Source organism: Lissotriton vulgaris, chromosome 1_1 (genome assembly GCF_964263255.1).
Source record: "Lissotriton vulgaris chromosome 1_1, aLisVul1.2, whole genome shotgun sequence".
NCBI lineage: Eukaryota > Metazoa > Chordata > Amphibia > Caudata > Salamandridae > Lissotriton > Lissotriton vulgaris.
This window is the reverse complement of record NC_141685.1, coordinates 1,847,138,895-1,847,153,249: the sequence shown is the minus strand read 5'-3', so window position 1 is coordinate 1,847,153,249 and position 14,355 is coordinate 1,847,138,895.

The following is a 14,355-nucleotide window of genomic DNA, read 5'->3' as shown; positions in this document are numbered from 1 at the left end:
GCTACAGAGACAGTGCTGGACTTGGAGGGGGGGTGACCCAGGATCTCATCATAGCTTCTAGCATGCCACAGGACATTGCAGCTTGACCGAATTGAGCTGATATCGACAGAGGGCTTTCCCCTCAGATGTTGGAGCCCGTGTGGGGAGTTAGAGGTTTAGGCTTGCACCCTACTAGTTACCTGGGCACTGGGGCAGCTCCACTACTGGGGGACTATTCAAACACACAACTAAGAATGGCAAAGAAGTTGCATATACAAAGAGAACAATGGTGATGAGAGTTTTTGTTATTTCCTGTTTCTGGAAAAGGTGAAAGGTGGGGCAGCATTTGAAAGCCTTTGTTCCTCACATTGTGGGAGACTTACGGAGGCAAGATGGCATCCAGCTAACATCACCGTTGTGATGCTCCGCCGAATATCTCCCGACAAAATCTCAACTATCTACCAAATCATATCTATGAAGTCCTGAAATGCTTTGAAAAAGAAAACTATACTGAAAGGCATGCTAAACGCACAGCAAAGGGAAGCGGTGTTCGTTGTGCTTACCTGCTCACTCCGGCTGGAATACAGACTTCCGCTGCTGCTACCTCATCTTGATGATGTCTGTTGGGCTCTGACCTCTTGGATGCGAGAAGGTCTAGGCAAGCCCTGCACAGGCCAACCGAGTGGAGGATCACATCGCAGACCTAGCAGAAGGTGTAAGCAGACACCAAAACCGAAGTGGACCGGCTCCTTACTCTGGCAGGTCGAAGGATTGGTGAACGGCTCTCCCGCTAAAAACAGGCGAACTCCGGAAAAAAAGAAAGCACTGCCAGGTCCAGAATCTGCTCTACGGGACCAACCAAACATGTCCGGTAAGGGAGGCCGAGTTGTTAAGCCTAAAGTCCCTATCACTAGCGCAAGCACTGGTGGAAAGCAAGGATCAACCTCGGTGCTTCTCTGGCAGAAGAACCCAGACTCGCTGAGACAGGATGCTTTGAAACAAGAGGCGCAGTCAGCTAAGGGTAAGACTGGCGGCGATAAAATGCTAAAAATGGATATAGCAGTAAGACCCCCTTGCAAAAGTACTTTGGCTTTCAATTCAACCTCTTTAAAAAAATCCTCGGGTGCCAGCCATTAATCACTGCTAGCTTTGAGGCTATGAGTGGCGAGGGGGCCTCTACAAGACAGGACAAGCAGGAAGGAGGGGCAGCGAACAGCATATCACAAGCCGCAGCAGAGCTAACTTCACAGGCTTCCACTACCACTAAACCTATATGCCCAGACACACCCGCAAACCCCCCGCCATATAGCAGGCAGGAGTCTCTTATCACCAGCCCACCGCATTTTCCCCACTCAGGCACTTCCTCAAGGGTGGAAAGAGCGGACCCCTGCAATTGTCCCATGCTAAAGGGAATGGGCTGCAAGGAGACTTAATGAATACACCGGATAACATTGATCTTTATTACTCCCTCACCGACGACTCCGTAATATTGGATGTAAGTATTTCCTTATCCAGCGAGGAGGAGGGGGGAGGAAATTGGTATAAAAGCTCTAATTCTGATCAACAGAAGCAGCATCCTCTCTCTAAAAAACTACAAAAAAAGGGACGGAGTCCGCCACAAAAAAGAACTGGACTCTTCAGATAAGGAAGCTTTTCCTGAGCTGCAATGGGACTACAACGGTACACCTCCTCTTATGGTACACTCTAACTCTGCGGATTTTTCTGGGGGGAACCAGACTATCATCAACATGAATATTGAATCAAATGACCCACAGGGCAAACAAGACAAAGAACCTGCTCTGGCTGACATTTTGGGTTCTATCAAAAGTTTCCAAGCTGAGGCTAAAGCTGAAAACACCGGGCCTCAAATGGCAGCAAAAAAACTTCAAGGGGCAGTGAGGAAGGTGGGCAGAACCTGTGCCGAGATCGTTGATTGGATGGCTGCAGTGGAGAAAAGGACTGAACAACTTGAGAAAGACGTTACATCACTCCAGGCTAAGTCCGAGGAACATGAAGAAGCTGTCAAAGACATTATGTGGAAACTGGAAGAACAAGAAAATCGCCAACGGCGCAATAATCTCCGCTTCCTCGGAATACCCGAAGGCATTGAAAAGGATGATGCAAGGAAGTACATGATTGCCCTCCTTAAAAATGCATTCCCAGAACTCCAATCCTGGGACTAGAAGAAGTAGGTTCAAAGGGCTCATAGGTTTTTCCTGATGATCAAACACCGTAATGCAACATCTCAACAACATCCTAGAGCCATGCTTCTGTTTTTTGGGAACTTCTTACTCCGGCAGGCACTCTATGACCTAGTCCGGCCTACCAATAAAAAGACCTTTGATGGAGTAATCTTTTTTACCAGGCCAGACTTTGCACATGCAACAGTCGAGAGAAGGTGGCGATTAAGACAATTATTCGATCCTTTCCAAACAATAGGAGCAACAGTTTTCCTTCAGAACCCGGCTAGATTAAAAATTGTTTATCAAGGTCATACCCGTAGCTTCATTTCCGAGAGTCAAGCTAAAAGCTACTTAGAAGAAATCTCAGGACACAAATAATGCAAGAAATACAGAAAAACTTAGGACACAGATAATGCAAGTAATTCAAGTAACGCAAGTAATGCATAAGACAGATTGCTAAACTGTGGTATATTTAGCTGATTTGTGGGTTTTGCTTTTCCACGGCGGCTTTTCCGACGTGGAAAAGCATGTGGTCTTTTCAATTTGGGGGCCTGTTGCGGACCCCCAGGGTTTCAGGGGGTGGCGGGTGCACATGGGGGGTACCTATGGTACCCCCCTGCATTTACATGAACAAAGCAGCAGGCACCGCGTGGTGCCTGCTGCTTTGTGCATGTAAATGCAATACATGCATTTTTAACCTTGCGGTGGGTGCTGCTTCAAGCAGCACCCGCCGCAAGGTTAAAGATACGGGATGTGACCACCAGGGTGGCGGTCACATCCTAATTTGCATGGAGGGACCGCCGCTGTCCATGCGGACGGTCCATCTACCTCGGGGTGGCGGACGAACGCAGATCCGTCCGTTATCCTAAAGACCCCCATAGTCTGTATGCAGGAAACTCATTTTGAAGGATCACAATCACATCTTTTAATGGCACTGGGGTACAAACTAGTTTGTGCTACCTCACAAGGAGCACGGATTAGGGGGGTGGCAATTTTAGCTAAAGGCAGAGGGTTTAGCTGTAGTCGGTGTAAAACAGATAAATTTGGCAGATGGGCAATTGCAGAGTGCCAGGTCGAACAATCGCAACCATTTACCATCTGCTCAATTTATGGGAGTAATCGTGATTATCATACAGTGATCAACGAAGTTTCCAACAAACTCCCACATTGGCCATTGCCATTACTTATCTGTGGGGATTTTAATATCAATCTTCCCTTCGACTGGTCAATGGGAGATAATTGGCAGTACCACAGTCGGAAACCTAAAGTCTTGAAAGCCTTAAAACATCTGTGTCATATGCATGGGCTCATGGACGGGTGGCAAATTTTCAATCCTAATGACCTAGGTTACACCTTTTATTCAAACCCACATCGTGTACATGTTAGGCTTGACTATTTTCTATTATCAAACTCATTAAGATCTATAAATCAGATAGAGAAGCTACCCCGCGTACTTTCTGATCATAATCCTCTGTCATGCACTTTAGGGTTAATACAAATGGGCCAGATACCAAGAAATTGGACTTTTGAGAAATCCCTGCTCCTTGAAGATGATTATTGCAACCATATGCGAGAATGGATTCCCAACTTCTTAAAGGACAATGTTGGGAGCACTACAACAGAAATTGTGTGGGGTGCTCTAAAAGCTGGGATCCGCGGGGAAACCATGCAATATTCAATGAGGGTTAACAAACAGGCTAGAGAATCCCATAGGGCACTACTGGAAAACTTGAAGGGGTCAGAAGAAGAACTCATTAGGGCAACCCGAGACTCTCTAACGGTGGAAGAAATGTATTATCAGGTGGCAATTAATAAGGCTGCTATTATGAACATATTTACCACCAAAGCGGTTAAAAAAGCTACCGCCCACAGTGAGAAGGTCTATGAAGTTAGCGAATTAGTAGGCCATCAACTGGCTATACGTATGAGGCAACAAACATCACGGAATCTCATACGTGAAATACAGGACCCAGTAGAAGACTTGGTATCAGACTGTGGAGAGATCAGAGAAGCATTTTGGTGCTTTTATAGCACCTTCTATTCAGAAGAAGGGGGGTAGACGTAGAAAGAATTAATGAATACTTGGATAGAGACACACCCATTAGGTTTAATGAGGAAGATCAAGATTCTTTAGAGGAAATTCCGAACCTGGAAGAAATTCTAAAGACAGTTAAAGATCTACCTAGAGGAAAAGCAACTGATCTGGACTCTATCCCTTTAGAATTTTATGTAACCTTTCAAGATCAACTTAAAGATATCTTGCTAGATCTATGTGTGTATGTATTTCGAGGGGAACAGCCCCCAAGCTCCTGGTCAAGGGCTAAAATAGTCATCTCCCCCCCCCCCCCAAAAAAACCCCAGATCAGATGGGTTCCTATTGTCCCATTACCTTAATAAACGTAGATTCCAAAATATACTCTAAATTAATTGCAAATCGCATCTCACCAATAATTCACAAAGTTGTGTCAAAATTTCAGCATGGCTTTGTGACCGGAAGAGGAACCACAGACCAAATTCAACGAGTGATCAGCCTATTTAACAGCACTGAAGTGGCAGGAGACCCTATGGCGCTAATTCTTCTAGACGCATAAAAGGCTTTCGATAGGGTCTCCTGGCCATTCCTGTGGCAATGTCTTGGGTGGGATTTAAACAGGGATTCATCCAAGCCATACAAAAACTATACATCAACCCTAAGGCCATGGTTATGGTTAACGGTAATCTCTCCAAAGAACTAATAATATCAAGGGGAACTCAACAGGGATGCTCATGTTCTCCATTGCTGTTTGAAAATTACATTGACCCTTTTATCCGTAGCCTGGAATCTAATGGAGGTATCATTCCCATCTTGACCCAAGGATATTTGACTAAGACCCTTGCATACGCCGTCGAAACTGCCATAGTCACTTCTGATCCAAGTGTAGCCCTACCCATCATTGAAACAGAGGCAAAAGACTTTGGCAAGGTCGCCGGTTACGCACTCAATCAGAGTAAAACCCAAGTTGTCCTGAACAACAAATGCATCATGATAGACCCTTGTGTGACAGAGAAAGCGACCTACTTAGGTGTATGTATCACCTCTAAACTCGAAAATTTGGTTGACTTAAATATGAAGCCCATGTTAGATAAAATGTAAAAAGATCTTAGCCGCATGGATAACTTACATCTATCCTTGATTGGCCAGGCAAACGCATTAAAAATGGTATACTTCCCTAAAATTCTTTATATGTTTAGAGCAATCAATTTAGAAATCTCAGAACATTGGTTTAAATCAATGGAACAAACCTTTACTAGCTTCATGTGGGCATACTCACAAACCCGACGAGCTTATAAGTTCCTGACTCTCCCCAAAGAAAAAGGAGGATTAGCCCTCCCTAATCTTAAGGCATATTACTGGGCATCGATGCTACTATACAATCATGAACTTTTTTTATTAGATGGTACAGAAACAACTTTAGGGGAGGACCACCCTTCAATTCATCAGCCAGTACTGGATAACAAGAGCAGCGGCTATCTATGGCGATATCTCTATGATAGCTATCATAAAAAAGTGCGCTTGAAAACCCTGTTGGAGGGATTTAAAGCTTGGAAATCTGTGAGGAAATTGTTGGGTATAGGACGACTCTCATACTATTCCCCTTTAAGCAACAACCCTGCCCTTCCTGAAATTTCTAGAGGTGCATGTATTAACAAATGGATTGTCACTGGAATTACACATATTGGGTGTTTTTCTAATAAAGGGTTATACTCTTTTGAAGCTTTAAGAGAGAAATACCAACTTGAGTGGTAGAGATTGTTTAAGGCAACAGATTAGGGGAAATGTTCCATTTGATAAAATAACCACACTAAAACCCCCCCAAAAAATCAATATTGGGGGGATGTACTCTCTTTTACTAACCCATTTTCCGGATAACCTCGAGAAGACTGGACAGAAGTGGCAGGGAAAAATAGTCATCACTACAGAAGAGTTCAATTATGCGTATGGCTTGTCTCAAACTTTTCTTATGTCAACAAAACTTCAAACTCAGTTTTACAAAACCTGCTTTTTTATGTATCATACCCCAGACAGAATAGCTAAATGGGGGAATGGGAGGGGGACTTACTGTTTTAGATGTATGTCTCCTAATGCTGATTGCATATACATTTTCTCTTCCTGTATAGGCTTAACCTCCCAAAAACTAAGCATTGAGAGGTTCTTATCGGCGGTTTTAAAAACTGAAATAGATCTCTCTAATGAAGTGCTTCTACTAGGGGCAACAAACTTCACCAATCCTTGTCAGGGCCATGAATTAGTTTTTATTGCAATGGCGGTCTTAAGAATTTGCATTGCGTCTGCCTGGCTAGACCCCAACCCCCCTTCATTCCAACAATGGTTTGCCAGACTACTAGCTATATTTAATTTAGAAATGGCTATCTATAAAAGAAAAGGTAGGAAGCGAAGGGCCAGGGGGCTGAATATCTGGAACCCTTTAATTGAATGGTCACAATCCCAAGGTAATTCCCTGTAGCACAATGTGTTAATTAGCTTTATTTAAATTATAATTACTAAATTGTAAAGCTTGTAAATAATCCTCAGATTACATCTAATCAAATTATGTTTGAATTCTCTAAGAAAATGTAATTCATTGTCCTAATACCGTTTAAATCACAATCCAGCATTAATCCTCCTTATTTTTTTCCTGTTTGTTTTGCTTCCTGGCTTGTCTGACCAGGGGGGGGGGGGGTAAGGGGTTGCTCTGTTGTAAATATAAAATCAAATAAAGATGTTTAAAAAAAAAAAGAAAGCCTTTGTTCCTCACTGGAATGGGGGAATGGGACTCACAGGACTGCCCAAGGGGAGGGGGGCTGTTTGGTTCACAGATGCTGCTTGTATTTTGAGGTAGTTGCAAGTGTTAATATTTCCATATCTGGTTCTCCCGCGTATGAGGCAAAAGTGGTTTGAGTGGATGTGGAGGAAGCAAAAAAGGGAGGTTGAATTGGGGAAGAATGATGGAGACTGTATGAAACATGGCTTCACATGTGGCAAAGTTAATCAACAGGAATATTTGGGGTTTGGCAGCATTTGAGAAAAGAATGAGGGTATTCGCTTACCTGAAACGAAACTGGGTGGCAATTTCGTGTCTACAGGAGATGCACATTTGGGGTGACTCTGTGCCTTGTATCTGACATAGAGATGAAGGGGGAAGCTATACACCACTTCTTATTCGGGGATGCATGGGGGACACTAAGGGGTCTATTAGGATGGCGGGCGGGCTTTGGCCGCCCGCCACCCTAACGGAGAAGTGGACCGCCTGCTAACAGTGCGGGGGTCCCGACAATGGCATTAAGATGCGCCCGCCACACAGGCGGGCGCATCCTGTATGTTTACCATTGCGGCGGGCGGAGCAGGAATCTCCGCCCACCGCAATGGTAAAAGTGCACGTTGTGCTTTGCAAAGCGCAACATGACAGGCACCGCGCGGTGCCTGCCGTGTTGCACACTGAAATGCGGGGGGGTACCATAGGTACCCCCCATGTGCACCCCCCAAGCCACGGACTCCCAGGGGGCCCGCAAGCGCCCCCGGCAGGGAGTCTCCGCATGCCTTTCCGTGGCGGCATTGCCGCCATGGAAATGCATTGTGCAAAGCCCATTGTAATATGGCAGGCGGTGTCTAAAAGACACCGCCACCACGTTACAGGTTTTCCGCCCCGCCCGCTAGGCAACCGGGGCGGAAAACAGGCGGGCGGTGTTTCACACTGCCACGGTCCCCTCCGCCATCCTAACCATCCTAATATGGCGGGGGGAATTGGGCTGATGATGTCGGGCGGATTTCTTCCGCCAGGCTGGCGGTAGCCACCGCCAGCCTGGCGGAGGGAATCCGCCCGACATCGTAATGGACCCCTTAGTTGGGAGGCGCATGGAGTTCCCTTTCAACATATATATCATGTAGCAGAACCTAAAGGGCGATATTTGACTTTACATGGTAAATTGGAGGGGAGGAAAATATATTTTATTAATGTATATGCCCCTAATACAGAATACCTTGCCTTCTTCCCCTTTGTTATGGCAGCGACTGCCCCTTACTTGGGGGTAGTGATAGTCCTAACGGGAGACTTTAATTGTGTTCTTGATGGGACAATGGACTGTAAGCCCCCTCATGTGAACACTAAATCCTGAATGATTGGGAACTTAGTAGACAATATGCAGGGCATGCAGCGCCGAGACAATTGGAGGGCCAGCAGTCCCACAAAGCGAGTATTCTCCTGCCATACCCCTGTAACTAATACCTTTAGTTGACTAGACTATTGTTGTCTTTCACACGAGCTGTCTCCAGATGTAACAGGAATAATCTACTTGCCCCGCTACTTATCTGACTACTCACTGGCCTTACTCAGTTTGGCGGGTGGTGGGTACTGGCTGGCGATACCAATGTGGTGGCTTAGAGCGGAGGCGTTGTCAGACACCCCCACATGCGGCTACAGTATCAGATGCTCTGTCGCATTACTTTGAAGATAATTGGGAGACTGCGACCAGCAGGGCAATGGAATGGGAGGCCATGAAGGTAGATATACATGGGTTTTGTATAAAAATGACATATGGGGTCCGATACCAGTTGGAGCAAGATATCAGAACTCAAGAATGGCAGCTAGGCAAGCTAGAGACGGCCCTGTCTACAGCTCCTCGAGTAATGGGGGAATGGTGTGCTGCCCATGAGGCCCTATTGGAATCTTGGCACAGATTGGAAACATTTACTTACACAGCATATTGGAGGCGTTTACATGTAGAGGGAAGCAAAACAGGGCTCTTCTGGCAAGACTTGTAAAAAAAGAGACCTCCGTTAAACCTATACTTCAGCTACAAGATATCAATGGAGAATTAGTTAGCACCCAGCAAGCGATCATTGGAATATTTTCCAAACGCTTAACCACTGTCTATCAGAATAAGCTCTCCCCACCCAAGTGGCTTTTCAAAATTTCTCAGATATGATGATTTACCGAGGTTGAACCATGATGCGGAGGCTGTGCCGGGGGTCCCGATCACCAAAGTGGAACTACTGGCAGCCCTCAGACGTCTTAATCTTGCTAAAAGTCCTGAGAGCCATGGACTCCCAGCTGAGTTTAACCAACGGTTCATTCTGCTCATAGCAGATCACCTCATGGAAGTGTACAATGAAGCATTGGAGAGGCAGTCCTTGCCCGTTTCCATGCAAGAGGCATTAATGACCATGATATTAGAACCTGATAAGGACCCCCCTATTGCCTATTTCATATAGACCAATCTCACTCCTAAATGTAGATGTTAAGCTTCTGAGTGGGATATTGGCTGCCTGGCTACTGCCTCATATGCCCTAACTGGTACACCCGGATCAGTCTCAGTTCACACCACTGCGGAATACCACACCTAACCTGCGGTGCCCGGTGCATGTTTGGTATGCTCCGTGTCTTCTTATGGCCGAGGATTATGAACTGGCAATTCTCGATATTGAGCAAGCCTTCTTCTCAGTGGAGTGGGAATATGTATGGCCGGTCCTGCAATGGTTAGGAGTGTGGCGAGGGTTCCTTAAAAGGGTCCAACTGCTGTACAAAAACCTATTAGCCTGGATTATAATTCGAGAGATGGTGTCGAAGCAGTTTGCACTGGCCTGGGGTATTTGACAGGGTTGCCCTTTTTGCTGCTTCTCTTTGCGGTGGCGGTGGAACCCCTGGAGGTTGTTTTGGGAGAAAAGATGGGAGGGTGGGGGATCCCACTTGGGGACACCATTCACGTAGTTTCCCTATACGCCGATGATACATCGGTATACATACGTCAACCAGCCCAGGCGGTGCCGGTTCTTCTCACATAGTTGCAGAAATTTGGGGCAGTGTCCAGTCTCCTTATAAACCCGGAAAATTCCAAGCTGATTCAAATAGGGATATTGACACGAGTATCAAAGGACAAGTTACCAGAGGTGGGCCTCCCCTGTGTGACTGAAGGGACGAAATACTTAGGGATTCACCTGATGCATACGGCCCCTTCCTACTTGGAGAGCAACTTGAAGAGTGGTGGACGTAATACGTAGTTCCATAAGATTATGGAAGGACTTTCCCTAATGGGGCGAATAGCAATCATAAAAATTATTATTATACCCTGATGCTTTTACGCCCTTCAACACTTCCTGTATGGTATCCCCAGACAATATTTCCTAACATTAGATAGCCTACTGGTGGAGCTCCGGTGGGGAACCAAGGGTAAACAAATATGTTTAGTAACACTTCAAAGAAAATGAGAGTATGGAGGTTTGGAGGTACCTTGTTTAGAGGTTTATTATATGGCCTCCAAACTCCAACATGCAGTCCCCTGGCTGGATGACCATGATAATTGGGAAAAGCGACTTTTGACGGGCACTCATGGTGATCGCACTTTGCCGGGAACTTCTAATGCTTGGTGCTAGAATTGCAGACTTACCCATATATCATACAACATAAGGCAACTATGTGGGAGACCGCAGTCAGGAGGATGGTACAGCATGCGCCCTATGCCCTGGACTTGCTGCTATGGGTGGTGAAACCCTTCAAGGGTATAGCGGAATCTATGTTGTTTTGGAAGTGCAAGGGGGTCGATGCCTCTCGATAGGAGATCTCTATTACAATGGATAAGTTTCTAACAAGGGAGGCAGTGGAAATCACTTTTAATCTGGGAGCAGGACAGTTCCTACAATGTGGGAAGATATCGAAGGTTGCCCAAGAACTATGGCAATCCTTACCGAAGGAGACCCCTAGTACTACGGTATTAACGGTCTTGCTATATATGGCGCAGGGATGACATTTAATTTCTCACATTTATAGAGTGATCTGCGATGCCCTCCCTAGGGGGACTCTCCCGGTAGAGGCACGGTGAGTGGCATAGGTAGAGTACCCCATCACAGAGCAAGACTGGTCAAAAATACATGAAGAGTTCTGGTCGGTGAACTCTTATGCGCGATTCAAGCTAATACAATACAATGACGTACATCAAGTGTATATAACCCCCAGACTTTAAGTAAAATTTACCCCGGCAGCTTAAGTGCATACCCCCGGTATGTAGAGACAGGGGCAGATTTCTTACACATGATATGGACAAGCCCAACAGTAATGCAATACTGGTAAAATACATTGGCACTCTTGCAAAATGCTACAGGATGGATAATCCCCAGGGAAACAAGGTCAGTGCTTCTGGGACTGTTACCCCCTCCGAAGGCTAAGACATTAAGTAGAAGGTTTGTTCTTCGGGGTTAGTGTTAATGAACAGGCATATTGCAATTGCATGGCTGAACCCTATCCTCCCAGAGATTAATGCATGGCTGCGGGACATGTGCTAGTGGGCGACTGCAGAATGGATTCGTATGAAACAAGTCCGGAGAGATGAAAAGCTCGAAGATGATACCCTAGCATAGGCAGCTATGCTAACGGACTTGAGAGACCCGCAAACCTTGGAAGTGGTTGAGAGTTAATGTAACGGAGGGCGATGCGGCTGTTCTCTGGAACGACTGGTGGGTAAAGGTGAGAGGGTGGGGAGCTAAATGACAATTCCCTGAGATAATCAAATGACATGGAGAGGGAAGGGGAGGGAGGTTACCACTGTTCAATTGGCATAGAAATCCTAGTACAGAGTTGTACAGGCTGATCCTCCCAAAATAGTTGACATAGATGTGCAAGAAACTTTACTACACTGTTGGCATTTGGTTCTCTGAACATCTCGATCTCTGGCCATTTAGAGGCATAATCCATGACTTTTAGAATGTACATAGAACCTCCAGGAAGACAATTGGAAGGCCTCATAACATCAATGCCTAGCTTGACCCACAGACCCACAGGACACTCAATAGGCATGAGCGGAGGCATCAACACTTAGAGACTCTTGTCAGCTGCACCACACACTCAACAATTAGCTACTTCTTCGTCAATCCATGCCCGGCCACAAAAAGGTCTCCCAAACACGAAGTTTGGTGAGGGTCACTCCTAAGTCACCATCATGGGCATTCTTGATGATGGTATTTCAGTATGAAGTGGGATTAGCTTATCAGACCGCAACAGCACACCATCTTTCAGGGAAATCTTGCAGTAAAGTTGCAATAAGGAAGATTCTTTCTCTGAGCCAGCAATTCCTGACTAGTTCACATACTTGTTGCTGAACAGGGTCACTATTAAATGCAGTTAACCACTTCTCTTATCAAAAAAAATTCAATTCTGGTATCTCTAAAGCCATGACCAAAACATCCTCGCAATCTTTATCGATAAGATCACTGAACTTAATTTCGTCATGTTCATCAACCTTAAGTGGGAAGCTGGAAGGAAAATCTGCCCTTTCATTCTTGTCTCCTGAAATATGGGTCACATCAAACTGATACTGCAGAAGCTTGGCGACCATACTTAGAATCCTGGGAGTACAACACTTATTCACGCCACCTCCCAGAATACTGACTAGTGGCTTGTGATCAGTTTGCAACAACAAATGTCTTCCCCAAACATATGGGGGAACTTTTTTTGTGGACCACAAGCATGCCAAGAGCTCCTACAATTACAGAGTACTGGAGCTCTGCATCTCTCAACACTCTCAATGTCAACACTACCCTATTCTCAACATATCCTACCTTTTGTGTCAGTCGCTCCCAACCCCACCTGGCTGGCATCTACAGTAATGCAGCAAGGATAACCTGGGTCAAAAGGTTTAAGAGCCTTACTGTTACCCAACATGGACTTGACTAGGTCAAAGGCCTCACTGCACTCATCACACCACACAAAATTAACACCCTTTTTGAGTAAATTACTGAAGAGACGTACTTTGCTTGCAAAATCAGAAATAAGTCTAGAGTAATCCTCGCATAACCCCAGCAAAGACTTCAAACCAGCTTTGACTGGAGACCATTTAACTTTCTTTTTATCTGTTTTGTGAATACATTTGTATCAATTTTTTATCAATTGTGATTACTGTGTTGAATTTTTATCTCTCTTTTTATCAAATTAAAATACAAATAATTTTTCCCACTGAACTAGTTTGTTTGTTTAATCTATTGTGTATTCTCCTTAGTTTATGCCTGGGATTGTTTTTCTCACATATTCAAACCAGCTTTGTCCATAGGGGGTGAACATTAACACTGGTTTCCACTAAACCTAGTCTAGGGCTGGTCTTTTCCTGCGAGATCATGTGTCCTAAATACTCAGGCTCCCAGCAGAAGAACTTACTTTTCTCAGATTTTAGAACTACCCCTTATTTTCTAATGATATTAACTACTCTATGGAGAAGAATATCATGAGACGTGCCATCTTTGGCAAAGATCAGTACATCATCCTGAAACACTAGGACACCCTCCACATCTTTGAGCAAGTTGAACATTACTCTCTGGAATACCAAAGCCGCTGAGATTAAGCCAAAAAGGCATGCACAGGTTTTGAAAAGTGCCAAAAGGTGAAGTGTAAGCAGTGAGATGTCGTGACTCGAGATTAAGTTCCTCCGGATGATAGCCACTGGCCAAATCCAGTTTAGTAAAATAGTTAATCCTCGGATACATGCAGACAAATCATTTATCTTTTATCTTTATCTTTGACAATGGCTGTTAGTCCACCCACATTTCTTTATTTAGTGACTTCAAGACAACACAGACGCATAGCTGCCCACCCCTCTTACGAGCCACTCAAGAGGAGAAAGCCACAGAGATGATTGATTGGGCTCTATGATACCTTTGTCACACAAACCCTTCAGTTCTTTTTCCAACTATTCTCTTACACTAAAAGGCACCCCTCTGAGTTTGTGCTTGATAGGGACAGCACAAACTACAAATTGTACCTAACTTATTACTAAATACAGTGGGAACTTTAGCCTTCTTTTTCTCACAAACATCATCCCAGTCAACCACCAAAACTTGCTCTCTGGCTTCTGGCCTTAAAAACATACCATACAGACCGTGGTGAAACCACCCAGGATGTTGAGGCCCTTTACTGCCGTATAAATCTTGCCCCTGATCTTCCATCCTTTGAACACCATTTTGTCTTCTAAATACCTCAACAGTTCAATCCTGCAACACAGGAGAATGGCCAGGTGGCAGCAGCTATCTCTCACCCCATTCTTTTTAAATAACCGTTGTGTTATTATGCTGATCCAGTCACCAGAATCTACCAGTAGTTTAAGGGTTTTGCCTTCCACAGCAAATTCTACTTATGCAAGGGTCGCTCCCCAAGGGGCAAGTTTTATCCATGTTTTC